Source organism: Crocodylus siamensis, chromosome 3 (genome assembly GCF_052110815.1).
Source record: "Crocodylus siamensis isolate JL-2025a chromosome 3, ASM5211081v1, whole genome shotgun sequence".
NCBI lineage: Eukaryota > Metazoa > Chordata > Crocodylia > Crocodylidae > Crocodylus > Crocodylus siamensis.
Window position 1 is genome coordinate 258,036,481 of NC_143397.1, and position 13,533 is coordinate 258,050,013.

Consider the following 13,533-nt stretch of genomic DNA (forward strand, 5'->3'; position numbering starts at 1 on the left):
TATGAGGTGCTCTTTGCATTGCAGTCACGAGCAGAGGCCCCGACAGGGAGCAGGGCTTCCTCCCCGCAGTGCCGAGGGGGGTGGGCATAGCGCCGAAGCAGCCAAGTTTTGGGGGAATAAAAGGCCGGGGAAAGTGCGAAGAAGGCGGTGGGAGCGAGGGGTGGGGGAAGAAAGGAAAGGGGCAGCGGTAGGGGAAGAGCGGGTGGTCTCAGCAGAGCTCGGCGCTAGCTGTAGAGAGCTCAAATGACAGAAGTGGGCACGGTTGTGTTCGTCATGCTGGATCCTGGGTTTACATAACCCTGCCCGGGGAAATGCCACAAGCCGAGGGAGCAGCGGGGTGCTGACCGTTCCTTGGCTTTCGTTTTCGAGGGCAAAGGCCTCAGCATGCTTAGTCCCGTGGCAAATAGGAAAGCCTCCGCCCAGACAGGGCAGTGTAGGGGCTACGACGCACAAAGGGAAGGGGATGCAGTGAGGCACAGAATATTTGGGAAGGGAATCGGGGGGAGGGCTTTGGAGGACTCTTCAGCCCAGGGCATCTGTTCAGGGCAGCCCAGATGTCCTGTGTCCAGCAAACATCAGCAACAGCAACGTCTCCCCCGCCCTTGCAGTCTTCGCTCCGTGCCAGCTTCGGGGTTTTCTAGTTTGCCACAGAAGCCCAGAGCTGCAAGCAGTCATCGGGGTTACCCCAGGCAGTCACTGCTCCAGCCTCTTCTTGCAAAGCTCCAGCGAAGGAGGTGCCACAGCACCCCCGAGCAGGAAAGGGCCTCTCGTCCACCCCGACGGAGACCAGCTCATTCCTCCCACCCACAAAGTGCTGCTTGACATGATAAGAAACTTGCCCACACCCTTCCTCTAAAAAGCAGGTGTTTACCTAACCCTTATCTTGCCCCTCCAGCTCCCCTGCTATTCCCTTCCCAAATATTCTGTGCCTCACTGCATCCCCTTCCCTTTGTGCGTCGTAGCCCCTACACTGCCCTGTCTGGGCAGAGGCTTTCCTATTTGCCACGGGACTAAGCATGCTGAGGCCTTTGCCCTCGAAAACGAAAGCCAAGGAACGGTCAGCACCCCGCTGCTCCCTCGGCTTGTGGCATTTCCCCGGGCAGGGTTATGTAAACCCAGGATCCAGCATGACGAACACAACCGTGCCCACTTCTGTCATTTGAGCTCTCTACAGCTAACGCCGAGCTCTGCTGAGACCACCCGCTCTTCCCCTGTCGCTGCCCCTTTCCTTTCTTCCCCCACCCCTCGCTGCCACCGCCCGCTTCTCCAGAAAAGGCTCCCCTAATCCAGGGCGGCTTTGGGGGCATCTGGCCAAGTCCCCCTCCTATGCTGGTCTTTCTGAGGCTGGGCAGAGCTAGATATGGCATGCTGTTTTGTCCTGCTGATGTGAAGCAAGACAGTTACTAGCAGGGTCCTTATGGTAGAGAGGCCACCCAGAGAGGTAATCGTGTTGTGGTGGGTTGTATTGTATTGCGTTGCATTTAACTGCATTGCAGTGTTTCACATGGGAGAACTGGAGAGACCAGCACGGTATTGCTCAGCAGCTAGAAAGGAAGAGGGTGTAGACAGGACAAAGCAAAACCAGCTCCATCGGTTGCTATCCTTCCCTGAGTTGAAAAAATGCATCTTTGGAAATCAGTGTGAGCGATGTACACCTCTCTCCCTCCCCCGCGAACACACGTGTGCTCACACGTGGTCTATCCATCATGATGGGCCCTGCAAGGGCCAGGTGTTGCCCAGATGCCCACGAGGCAGCTCCTGCTCCAAGGATGAAACGTTGCATTTCATGCAGTCAGGCGAGATCACTGCCAGGCTCTCCAGCATCTCGAGCTGAGAGCTGGCCCGTAAAGCCTTCTCCCTCTCCTGCTGAAGAAAAGAGAAGTGATGAGCCCAGATCCAGAAGCTGTAGCAGAAGAAGGAGCTCAGCCCTTCAGCCCAGCCTATGGCAGGGAGCTGAGATCTATTATCTGCTGTTATGCCTTTCTTCCCCAGAGACGCGGCACTATTTGCTGTAATTCTCCTATGTGAAGAATGGATACAAGTTTATATGAATTGCTCTTCAACACAGCTGAGAAGTTCATGCAAGAAATTGTTGGTGCCTAGTCACACAATCACAGACAAGGCGGGTTGAAGGGAGCTCAGGAGGTCACGTCTAGTCCAACCCCCTGCTCCAAGCAGGACGAGCCCCAACTACATCGTCCCAGCCACAGCTTTGTCTACCCAGGCCTTAAGTTAAAAACCTCCAAGAGTGGTGAATCCACCACTTCTCTGGGTAACCAGTTTCTATACTTCACCACCCTCCTCATGAGAGAGTTTTTCTTAATATCCAACCTCAACTTCCCTTGCTGCAGCTTGAGCCCATTGCTCCTTGTCCTGCTATCTGCCCCCATGGAGAACACTCCAGCTCCATCCTCTTTGCAGCCCCCCGGCAGGGAGGTGAAGGCTGCTATTCACTTCCCCTTAGTTTCCTCTTTGCTAGACTCAGCCAGCCCATTTCCCTCGGCCTCCCGTCACCAGTCCTGTCCCCCAGCCCCACAACCACTTTCATTGCCCTCCGCTGGACTCTGTCCAATGTGTCCACATCCTGGCTGTAGTGGGCCCCACAGCTGGACGCAGGACTCCAGATGTGGCCTCCCCAGTGCTGAATAGAGGGGAAGAATCGCTGCCTTCGATCTGCCGGCAGCGCTCCTGCCGATGCAGCCCAGGATGCCGGTCGCCTGCTCGGCACCAAGGACGCACTGCTGGCTCCTGTTCAGCTGTTTGCCCCCTGTCTCCCCAGGGCCTTTTCTGCAGACCTTTCCCCCTGGCTGCACCGGTACAGGGGTTGCTCCCTCCTCGGTGCAGGACTTTGCACTTGTCCTTACTGAACCTCATGAGATTTATTTTGGCCCAACCCTCCAGTTTGTTGACTTCTCTTTGAATCCTAGCCCTACCCTCCACCATGTCTTCTGCAGCATATTTCCTATTCACCTTCAGCTAACAAGTCCTGTCTGAACCTGTTTACGTCCACGGTTCTCTTGTATTTATTGTTCAACAAGCTGGATGCCAGGGACTGTCTACACGTCTGTACAGGACTGGCTCTGTATTTGTACAGCTCCTAGCACAGTGGCTCATGGGGGCCTCTCTTCAAGTACGACAGTCCCCCGGGTCCTGGAAGGCAGGCGTTTGAGACTGCCAAAAGAGATTGTGGGCCACCTTGCCAGAAGTGCAGTGTGGCCAACTCCCTTGACTTCACCACCCATCGTGCAATGGTGAGTGGTCTTCTTCAAGCCCCAGCTGCCAGCGTCAGGTGACAGCGGGGTTCAGAAATCACTGCGAGCCAAGCACCGGCGCGTGATGAGTCTGGGGCGCTTGATGATTCAACACAGCGCGTCGGCTCTGTTGCGTCCTTGTGAGAGTCCGGGGAAGTTCGCCACAACTGCCTCTCCCGGCCAAGCATCCTGCCAACAACTGCCCATTGTCACGGGGGCACTTGGGTGCCCCGTGCCTTGAAGGAAATAAAGAGAGCGGCCAATCACCAGGGCAGCTCAGGTGCCGGGGCAACCAGGCAGGTCATGTGACCTGAAGGGGGCAGGGCCAGGCCTTTATAAACAGCCCAGGCCGGAGCCTAGGGAGCAGTTCCCTTCTGGCAGGGGCAGGGGCAGGGGCAGGGGCAGGGGCTCGGGCTCGGGCTCTGCGGGAGAGCTGAGCAGGCCGAGTGGATGGTTGCTGCCTGACCATGCTGACCGGCTGCAGTGATGCAGGGGTAGAGAGGTCCCGGAGGGGGGTATGGTTAAGAGCCAGCATGGTGCGGGATTTGTATAATAAGCCTGGGGCTTATGTTATGTTGTAGCCGGTTGGCTAATAGTGGGGTTTAATTACCATTAAACCGGGGCACCGGGTGAGGCTGTAGGGGTGTGAGGAGGCCTCACGGGAGCCCCCCCATTAATCTGGGGGTTCCTGGTGCACACTGGGGCACAACGAGCGGTGCCGGGCGGGCACAGCTGTTTGCACCAGTGAGGCGCGGTGTGTGGGGGCAGAGACCCCAACCCTAGGGGCGGTGTTGGCCCCTTGGGCAGACGATCCCGAAGAAGGGCAGGGGGCCAGGCACGGCTACACGCCACCTGAGCCCCAAGGCGTGAGAGGTGCGGTGGAGGCCCCAGAGGGGGCCGAAGCCCGGTGGGAAGAGTTAGGGAGAAGCCCCAGTTGGGCAAGAGACCTAGACGGTGGCCTAGGGGGCCAGGCATGGCTGCAGCCAACAGAGCCCCAACCGGGTGCAGGACCTGGAAAGGGTCCCGGAGGGCTCCACACGGTTGGAGACGCTAAAGAGGCGGCAGAGAAGGGCGCTGGTGCATGACGAGCACAGGGGTGCTGGGTAGGGCGCTAAAGGGTAAGGCGTCGAGTGGGTAAGGTAACTAGTAGGGTGAACGTGCTGGACTTTAGGAAAGCTGATTTCAGTGAACTCAGGCGATTAGTGAAGGACGCACTGCAGAGTAGTAGCTTTGAAATGATGGGAGCCCAAGAAGGGTGGCTGTGCCTTAAGGAAACTATCCTTCGAGCACAAAGCGAGACGATCCCCGTGAGAGGTAAAAGAGGGAAAGGGGCCAGGAGGCTTCCCTGGCTGACCAGAGAAATCCAGGGCAGACTAAGGGCCAAAAGGGGAGCACATAAAAAGTGGAAACAGGGAGAGATCACCAAAGAGGAATATACCTCTTCTGCTCGTGCTTGTAGGGAGGCAGTTAGACAGGCCAAAGCTACCATGGAGCTGAGGATGGCAACCCAAGTAAAAGACAATAAGAAATTGTTTTTTAGATATATAGGGAGTAAAAGGAAGGCCCAGGGAGGAATAGGACCCCTGCTAAATGGGCAGAAACAATTGGTGACGGACAGAGGGGACAAGGCTGAACTCCTCAACGAGTTCTTCGCCTCAGTGCTCCTAAGTGAGAGGCATGACAAGTCTCTCCCTGGGAGCTTAGGGAGGCAGCAGCAAGGCACCAGACTGCCATGCGTGGACCCTGAGGTGGTGCAGGGTCACTTGGAAGAACTGGATGCCTTTAAGTCGGCAGGCCCGGATGAGCTCCATCCGAGGGTACTGAAGGCACTGGCCGACATCATTGCAGAGCCACTGGAGGGAATATTTGAACGCTTGTGGCGCACGGGTCAAGTCCCAGAGGACTGGAAAAGGGCCAATGTGGTTCCCATTTTCAAGAAGGGAAGGAAGGAGGACCCGGGTAACTATAGGCCAGTTAGTCTCACCTCCATCCTTGGCAAAGTCTTTGAAAAAATTATCAAGGCTCACATTTGTGAGAGCCCAGCAGGGCAAGTTATGCTGAGGGGAAACCAGCACGGGTTCGTGGCAGGCAGATCGTGCCTGACCAATCTAGTCTCTTTTTATGACCAGGTTACAAAACACCTCGACGCAGGAGGAGGGGTGGATGTCGTATACTTGGACTTCAGGAAGGCCTTTGATACGGTATCCCACCCCATACTGGTGAACAAGTTAAGGGGCTGTGACTTGGATGACTGCACAGTCCGGTGGGTGGAGAATTGGCTGGAGGGGCGCACCCAGAGAGTCGTGGTGGATGGGTCGGTTTCGACCTGGAGGGGTGTGGGCAGTAGGGTCCCGCAGGGCTCGGTGCTTGGACCGATACTCTTTAATGTCTTCATCAGCGACTTGGACGAGGGGGTGAAATGTACTCTGTCCAAGTTTGCAGATGACACTAAGCTATGGGGCGAAGTGGACACGCCGGAGGGCAGGGAGCAGCTGCAAGCAGACCTGGACAGGTTAGACAAGTGGGCAGAAAACAACAGAATGCAGTTCAACAAGGAGAAATGCAAAGTGCTGCATCTAGGGAGGAAAAATGTCCAGCACACCTACAGCCTAGGAAATGACCTGCTGGGTGGCACGGAAGTGGAAAGGGATCTTGGAGTCCTAGTGGACTCCAAGATGAACATGAGTCGGCAGTGTGACGAAACCATCAGAAAAGCCAACGGCACTTTATCGTGCATCAGCAGATGCATGACAAATAGGTCCAAGGAGGTGATACTTCCCCTCTATCGGGCGCTGGTCAGACCGCAGCTGGAGTACTGCGTGCAATTCTGGGCGCCGCACTTCACGAAGGATGCGGATAACCTGGAGAGGGTCCAGAGAAGGGCCACTCGTATGGTTAAGGGCCTGCAGGCCAAGCCCTACGAGGAGAGATTAGAGAAACTGGACCTTTTCAGCCTCCGCAAGAGAAGGTTGAGAGGCAACCTGGTGGCTGCCTATAAGTTCGTCGGGGGGCACAGAAGGGAATTGGTGAGTATTTATTCACCAAGGCGCCCCCGGGGGTTACAAGAAATAATGGCCACAAGCTAGAAGAGAGCAGATTTAGATTGGATATTAGGAGGAACTTCTTCACAGTTCGAGTGGCCAAGGTCTGGAACGGGCTCCCAAGGGAGGTGGTGCTCTCCCCTACCCTGGGGGTCTTCAAGCGAAGGCTGGATGAGTATCTAGCTGGGGTAATGTAGGCCCAGCACTCTTTCCTGCTTATGCAGGGGGTCGGACTCGATGATCTATTGAGGTCCTTTCCGACCCTAGCATCTATGAATCTATGAATCTATGACTTGATAACGTCCGGGAATAGCTGCCAGGCTTGGGGCATGCTGAAGGGGAGGTAGGAGGCATGCATCGCCCGTAAGGCAGGGGTGCACTGGGGCACCCCAATCGGAACGGGGCATAGAGCAGAGCGGTGTCCAAGGTGAGACAAGGCAGCCTCCCATGCTGAACTTGGAACATCAAAGACGTGGCAGGCGAGTCGAGGGTGCTGAATCACCTAATTGGACACGGCGGGAGCGCTAGGCAGCTTCACGGCCGCTCCTAGGCCCCACTCCGTGACACCCGTCAACACGAAGTGAACGCCGTATCCAAATACACACGAGCAATGTAGAGACCAACAGTGTTCAAGTAGCCCCTGAATTGCTCCACAATCTTGTCCAGATCGCTGAGTCCCCCCTGATAGATCAGCACTAGTATCGTTAGGTGGCAACAAGGCCGTTGGTTCTGGTGATAGCACATCCTGGGACTCAGTCCTGCTGCCCTGCCATCACTGGTGCCTGTCGGTGAGTTTTTGGGGCAAAACATCCCATTCTGTCTCCCTTATTTTCTTCCCTCCTGGTCTTTTGGAGAAGGTGTTGTCCTCCATAGTCTCTGGGAATACATGTCATGCATCCAAGTAGCTTGTGATACCGCTGCTGTTTGCAGCCCTTGCTTCCCAGGGGAGATCGACACTGAATCAGGATGGTTTCCAAAGGGATGCTCCTGTCTTGAGCAGGGGTTGAGCCCAGAGCTGCAAGCAGTCATCAGGGTTACCCCAGGCAGTCACTGCTCCAGCCTCTTCTTGCAAAGCTCCAGCGAAGGAGGTGCCGCAGCGCCCCCGAGCAGGAAAGGGCCTCTCGTCCACCCCGACGGAGACCAGCTCATTCCTCCCACCCACAAAGTGCTGCTTGACATGATAAGAAACTTGCCCACACCCTTCCTCTAAAAACCAGATGTTTACCTAACCCTTATCTTGCCCCTCCAGCTCCCCTGCTATTCCCTTCCCAAATATTCTGTGCCTCACTGCATCCCCTTCCCTTTGTGCGTCGTAGCCCCTACACTGCCCTGTCTGGGCAGAGGCTTTCCTATTTGCCACGGGACTAAGCATGCTGAGGCCTTTGCCCTCGAAAACGAAAGCCAAGGAACGGTCAGCACCCCGCTGCTCCCTCGGCTTGTGGCATTTCCCCGGGCAGGGTTATGTAAACCCAGGATCCAGCATGACGAACACAACCGTGCCCACTTCTGTCATTTGAGCTCTCTACAGCTAACGCCGAGCTCTGCTGAGACCACCCGCTCTTCCCCTATCGCTGCCCCTTTCCTTTCTTCCCCCACCCCTCGCTGCCACCACCTGCTTCTCCAGAAAAGGCTCCCCTAATCCGGGGCGGCTTTGGGGGCATCTGGCCAAGTCCCCCTCCTATGCTGGTCTTTCTGAGGCTGGGCAGAGCTAGATATGGCATGCTGTTTTGTCCTGCTGATGTGAAGCAAGACAGTTACTAGCAGGGTCCTTATGGTAGAGAGGCCACCCAGAGAGGTAATCGTGTTGTGGTGGGTTGTATTGTATTGCGTTGCATTTAACTGCATTGCAGTGTTTCACATGGGAGAACTGGAGAGACCAGCACGGTATTGCTCAGCAGCTAGAAAGGAAGAGGGTGTAGACAGGACAAAGCAAAACCAGCTCCATCGGTTGCTATCCTTCTCTGAGTTGAAAAAATGCATCTTTGGAAATCAGTGTGAGCGATGTACACCTCTCTCCCTCCCCCGCGAACACACGTGTGCTCACACGTGGTCTATCCATCATGATGGGCCCTGCAAGGGCCAGGTGTTGCCCAGATGCCCACGAGGCAGCTCCTGCTCCTAGGATGAAACGTTGCATTTCATGCAGTCAGGCGAGATCACTGCCAGGCTCTCCAGCATCTCGAGCTGAGAGCTGGCCCGTAAAGCCTTCTCCCTCTCCTGCTGAAGAAAAGAGAAGTGATGAGCCCAGATCCAGAAGCTGTAGCAGAAGAAGGAGCTCAGCCCTTCAGCCCAGCCTATGGCAGGGAGCTGAGATCTATTATCTGCTGTTATGCCTTTCTTCCCCAGAGACGCGGCACTATTTGCTGTAATTCTCCTATGTGAAGAATGGATACAAGTTTATATGAATTGCTCTTCAACACAGCTGAGAAGTTCATGCAAGAAATTGTTGGTGCCTAGTCACACAATCACAGACAAGGCGGGTTGAAGGGAGCTCAGGAGGTCACGTCTAGTCCAACCCCCTGCTCCAAGCAGGACGAGCCCCAACTACATCGTCCCAGCCACAGCTTTGTCTACCCAGGCCTTAAGTTAAAAACCTCCAAGAGTGGTGAATCCACCACTTCTCTGGGTAACCAGTTTCTATACTTCACCACCCTCCTCATGAGAGAGTTTTTCTTAATATCCAACCTCAACTTCCCTTGCTGCAGCTTGAGCCCATTGCTCCTTGTCCTGCAGCCACCTGAGCCCCAACCGGGTGCAGGACCTGGAAAGGGTCCCGGAGGGCTCCACACGGTTGGAGACGCTAAAGAGGAGGCAGAGAAGGGCGCTGGTGCATGACGAGCACAGGGGTGCTAGGTAGGGCGCTAAAGGGTAAGGACTTGATAACGTCCGGGAATAGCTGCGAGGCTTGGGGCATGCTGAAGGGGAGGTAGGAGGCATGCATTGCCCGTAAGGCAGGGGTGCACTGGGGCACCCCAATCGGAACGGGGCATAGAGCAGAGCGGTGTCCAAGGTGAGAAAAGGCAGCCTCCCATGCTGAACTTGGAACATCAAAGACGTGGCAGGCGAGTCGAGGGTGCTGAATCACCTAATTGGACACGGCGGGAGCGCTAGGCAGCTTCACGGCCGCTCCTAGGCCCCACTCCGTGACACCCGTCAACACGAAGTGAACGCCGTATCCAAATACACACGAGCAATGTAGAGACCAACAGTGTTCAAGTAGCCCCTGAATTGCTCCACAATCTTGTCCAGATCGCTGAGTCCCCCCTGATGGATCAGCACTAGTATCGTTAGGCGGCAACAAGGCCTTTGGTTCTGGTGACAGCACATCCTGGGACTCAGAACTGCTGCCCTGCCATCACTGGTGCCTGTCGGTGAGTTTTTGGGGCAAAACATCCCATTCTGTCTCCCTTATTTTCTTCCCTCCTGGTCTTTTGGAGAAGGTGTTGTCCTCCATAGTATCTGGGAATACATGTCATGCATCCAAGTAGCTTGTGATACCGCTGCTGTTTGCAGCCCTTGCTTCCCAGGGGAGATCGACACTGAATCAGGATGCTCCTGTCTTGAGCAGGGGTTGGACTGGATGTGATCCCTGTGGTCCCTGCCCACCCTGTTCTTCTGGGATCTTATCTTTATTTTCACGAAGGAATGACAACTTCTGGACCCCAAGCCATATCATATCCAGTGTTGCATTTTTGCCTTGTCTTTCTCCATATATTACTACCAATTGGCAGTGATTTTAACATTGCTGTGTAACACAGCTGTGATGATGGGACAATTTTTGCTTTAAAAAAAACACATGAATTTTCTAGCATTAAGGTATCAAAGAAAAGCTGGAAAAAGTGACCTTGAAGTCTTAAACAGAGTACAAAGGAAACATTTAACCTCTCGTATTTTGAAATCTCATGCTTTCTGAAGTCTGTCTCATGACATTTTTTGGATGCCTGGTTTCTGTCGTTTGAATGCTGGGTTTGGATACATGGAAAATTTTCTCAGAGAAGAGACAGGGTAGGTGAAATGTTGAGTGAAGGGGAAGAGTTAGATTTATCCTGGCAAGGCTGATTTAACCTTTCAATAGGCTACAGGGAGTTTTATCCCAAACCTCTTCTGTCTTCACCATTGCAATGTTTGCCCTAATTTTTGAGCAGAAGCTGGCCTAATGATTGCCCTCTACTTAGCTGTATTTCCATGTGCCATGCTAAGACTGGAAAAACTAAACTCGATGCTTGCGTGGGGAAACGGATATTTTTCCTAACAGGGGTTGGGTGTTTCCCGCCCCTGCCTTACATAAACATGTGGATCCACTGTTGAAAACCTTGTTTCAGGTGGGAGAGGGAGGCTCTCATGGTCCCTTGGAGCAGCTCTGTTGACATCCAGAAACTTGTCACACCTAGTATAATAAATATGTTGAGAGCTGAGCAACAGCATGAGCAAAGAGCTCTGGAGGATAGGGTGGGGACAAAACAGATGCACGTAACAGGTGGATGTTAGCTTGGTTTGGTTACAAAGGACTGTGCTAATAGCTAATGTGCAAGCCCCCTGGGCATTAAGGTGGTGCTGGGTTGGAAATAGCCCAGCCTTGTCAAACAATCCCAGATGGGTGTTTTCAGCAAGCAGGAGGCATTAAGGAAGATGGAACTAATGGGATTTGGCATTGCACAGTGGTTATTGTCTGGGACCGGCCATAAGAAGGTGCCCAGGAAAAGCAAGGCTTTATTTCGGGTATCCCCAGCTGGTCTTTAAAGGAGCCCACCCAGGACAAAAGGACCTGCAATCCTTTTATTTGCTTTCTGCTATTGCTCATGGATGTGCATTTTGTTTCCCAGAATCTGAAGCTTGCAGCAATGAGCTGAATGAATATAGCCTATTTATGCTATATGCTGAATGTTACAGCTTGAAGCCAACAATGCAAGGAATGGAGCTGGGGTTGACATATAGCCCTGCAAATTTGCTGACCCAGTGCCAGGAACTGAATGAAAGCTACAGCTTCTCTGCTCGTGTCTCTGAACTCATCAATGATGATTTATAGCCTCCTGGTCTACACCTGACTTCAGAAATATTTAGGCCTGGGTCCAGGTCAAGGTTTGACCCTTTCTGAAGCCCAACAAGACTGAAGCAGGGTTGATCCATGTTGCAGATGACTGTGTCTTCAACTAGGCCCCAATGGCAGTCGGTCTGTGAAGGCTTGAAGTAAAAGGGGATCCTTCACAACTGCATGGCCATTGCAGGGAGTGTGTCTAAGCAATGGGAGGCCCTGAAATTAATTTCAGCTCTAAAGCAGCCGGACCGTGGTGCCCCATCGCTCGGCATGGTTGTTTGTGTGGTGCAGATAGATCTGTCATAGGTTATTTGCAGACGGGTTTTATTAGTTCATTATCAGGAGGTGGAGAAGGAGGGAGCCCCCTCGTCAATGGTTAGAGCAGCCACGAGGTTATCCATCCTTTCCTAGGATTAAGCCCAAGGGAAAAGTTCTCCCTTTCCTTGGTATAAAGAAGACACTTGGCACAATAATTTCTCGAGTAAGTCCTTTCTTTCCGTTCCATTTCTAATGTTGTGACCTTCCACTGCTGCTCCAGTTGCTTATACCTTCCCAGTTTGGGTCCACATTGGGGCAGCACAAGAGGGTTAATTCATAGGCCTCAGTCTGCTGCACTCCTGACAGCCCCGAGGGTGACCACCCATCCCTAATTGGGCAGGATGGTCCTGGAATGGGAACATCAAGTCCTGGTCCAGCAGTCCCAGCTGCACGACTCCAGGACAATATCTATCCCAGCTTCGCAGTGACATGCAAGGAACAGGTAATGGTGGGTTTCCCCATACAGATGAGCAGTGCTGCAGCCTGCAAGGGGCTGCTTGGGGATGTCAGGAGTGGAGCACAAGGGGTGCCACATGCATATGCGTGCCCACACATATGCACATGGCTGGGAATACAGCGGGCAGTATGGAGAGCAGCTCCCTGCAGGTAAGTCTGTGCAGGGGAAGGGGTGCAGATCAAGGCCCTCCAAGGTGAGGGAGGGAGTGGGGCAGGGCACGGAGGCCCCCCGAGGCTGAGGGTGTTGCCCAGCCTGGTCGTTGCATGGGGCCAGGGCATGGAGTGGGACAAAGCCACAGGTTGCTGGTCCAGGAGGTGTGGGACATGGGGGCAGCTCCCCACCACAGTGTGCACCACTGGAGATGGCATGGGGGGGCACATGCCCCCCCAGATTTGTGCAGAGTCATGCTAAGAGCCACTGAGCACAGTGCTGGCCAGCTGGAAAACCTCAGTTAAGTGACGTCTGCCTGCTCGGGGATTGCATTTTCCATGTTGGGGTTTTCCTGTTGTAATCACCCTGGCAATTGAAACCCTTGCAAACAGATCTTCCAGCACCAGCTAGCACAGCCTCAAAACTCTTCTGTTCAAGAGAGCATCCCCAGGGGCCTCTCTCAACCACAGTGATCAAGGGTTCAACGTGTATCCTATCCCAGTCCTTCTCGTCACCTCTCAAACCCCACCAGTCTCAATTTTCATTGGAGAATAGGGTTGGAAGGGACCTCAGGAGGCCATCTAGTCCAACCCCCTGCTCAGGACATGATTATTCCTGACTAACCCAGCCCAGCCAAGTGTCTGTCTAACCTGCTCTTCCCACAGCCACCCCCATCCACCTCTTCATTTTCTAACCCCCAGCTTGCAGTTTCCTCCCTGGCTGCTGCTTGCATCTGGGAGCTGCTCCCTGTAACTCTCCACCCTCCACTGATCCCTCCTAAACACCCACATTGCTTGGAGGCTTCGCATACTCTTGATAACAACCAGGTTACCCATATGTTGACCACCATAGTTTCTTCTACTCCCCTTTCCATCTGTGGTCTCCTGTGGTTGCCAGCTCTTGACAGCAGAGACTTTCTTTCTGTTGGGTTTGGCCAGGATCTAGCACTGCAATGTTTTTATCCATAACTGTGCTCATAGAAACTCCAACAAAGCAAACAAGTGATAACTTAGTAGACACCTTTCCATGTCTTTCAACCCTCATATATCTGCATGATTGTAAAGCACAGCCCTTGCCCCAGTGCCAGGAGGGAAGGTGTATTATAAGGGGGGAGTTGAAGGAAGGAGAGTGTAGTGAGTGGGACCCCAGGATGTTTATAAGTGCAGCCACATACAGACCCTGCCTGGACTCTGGAGCCAGGTGTGGGCTGGATCAGCAGAGCTTGATGGTTTGCAGCCGTTGCTTCCCACGGTAGATCTACACCAAATCAGGATGGTTTAC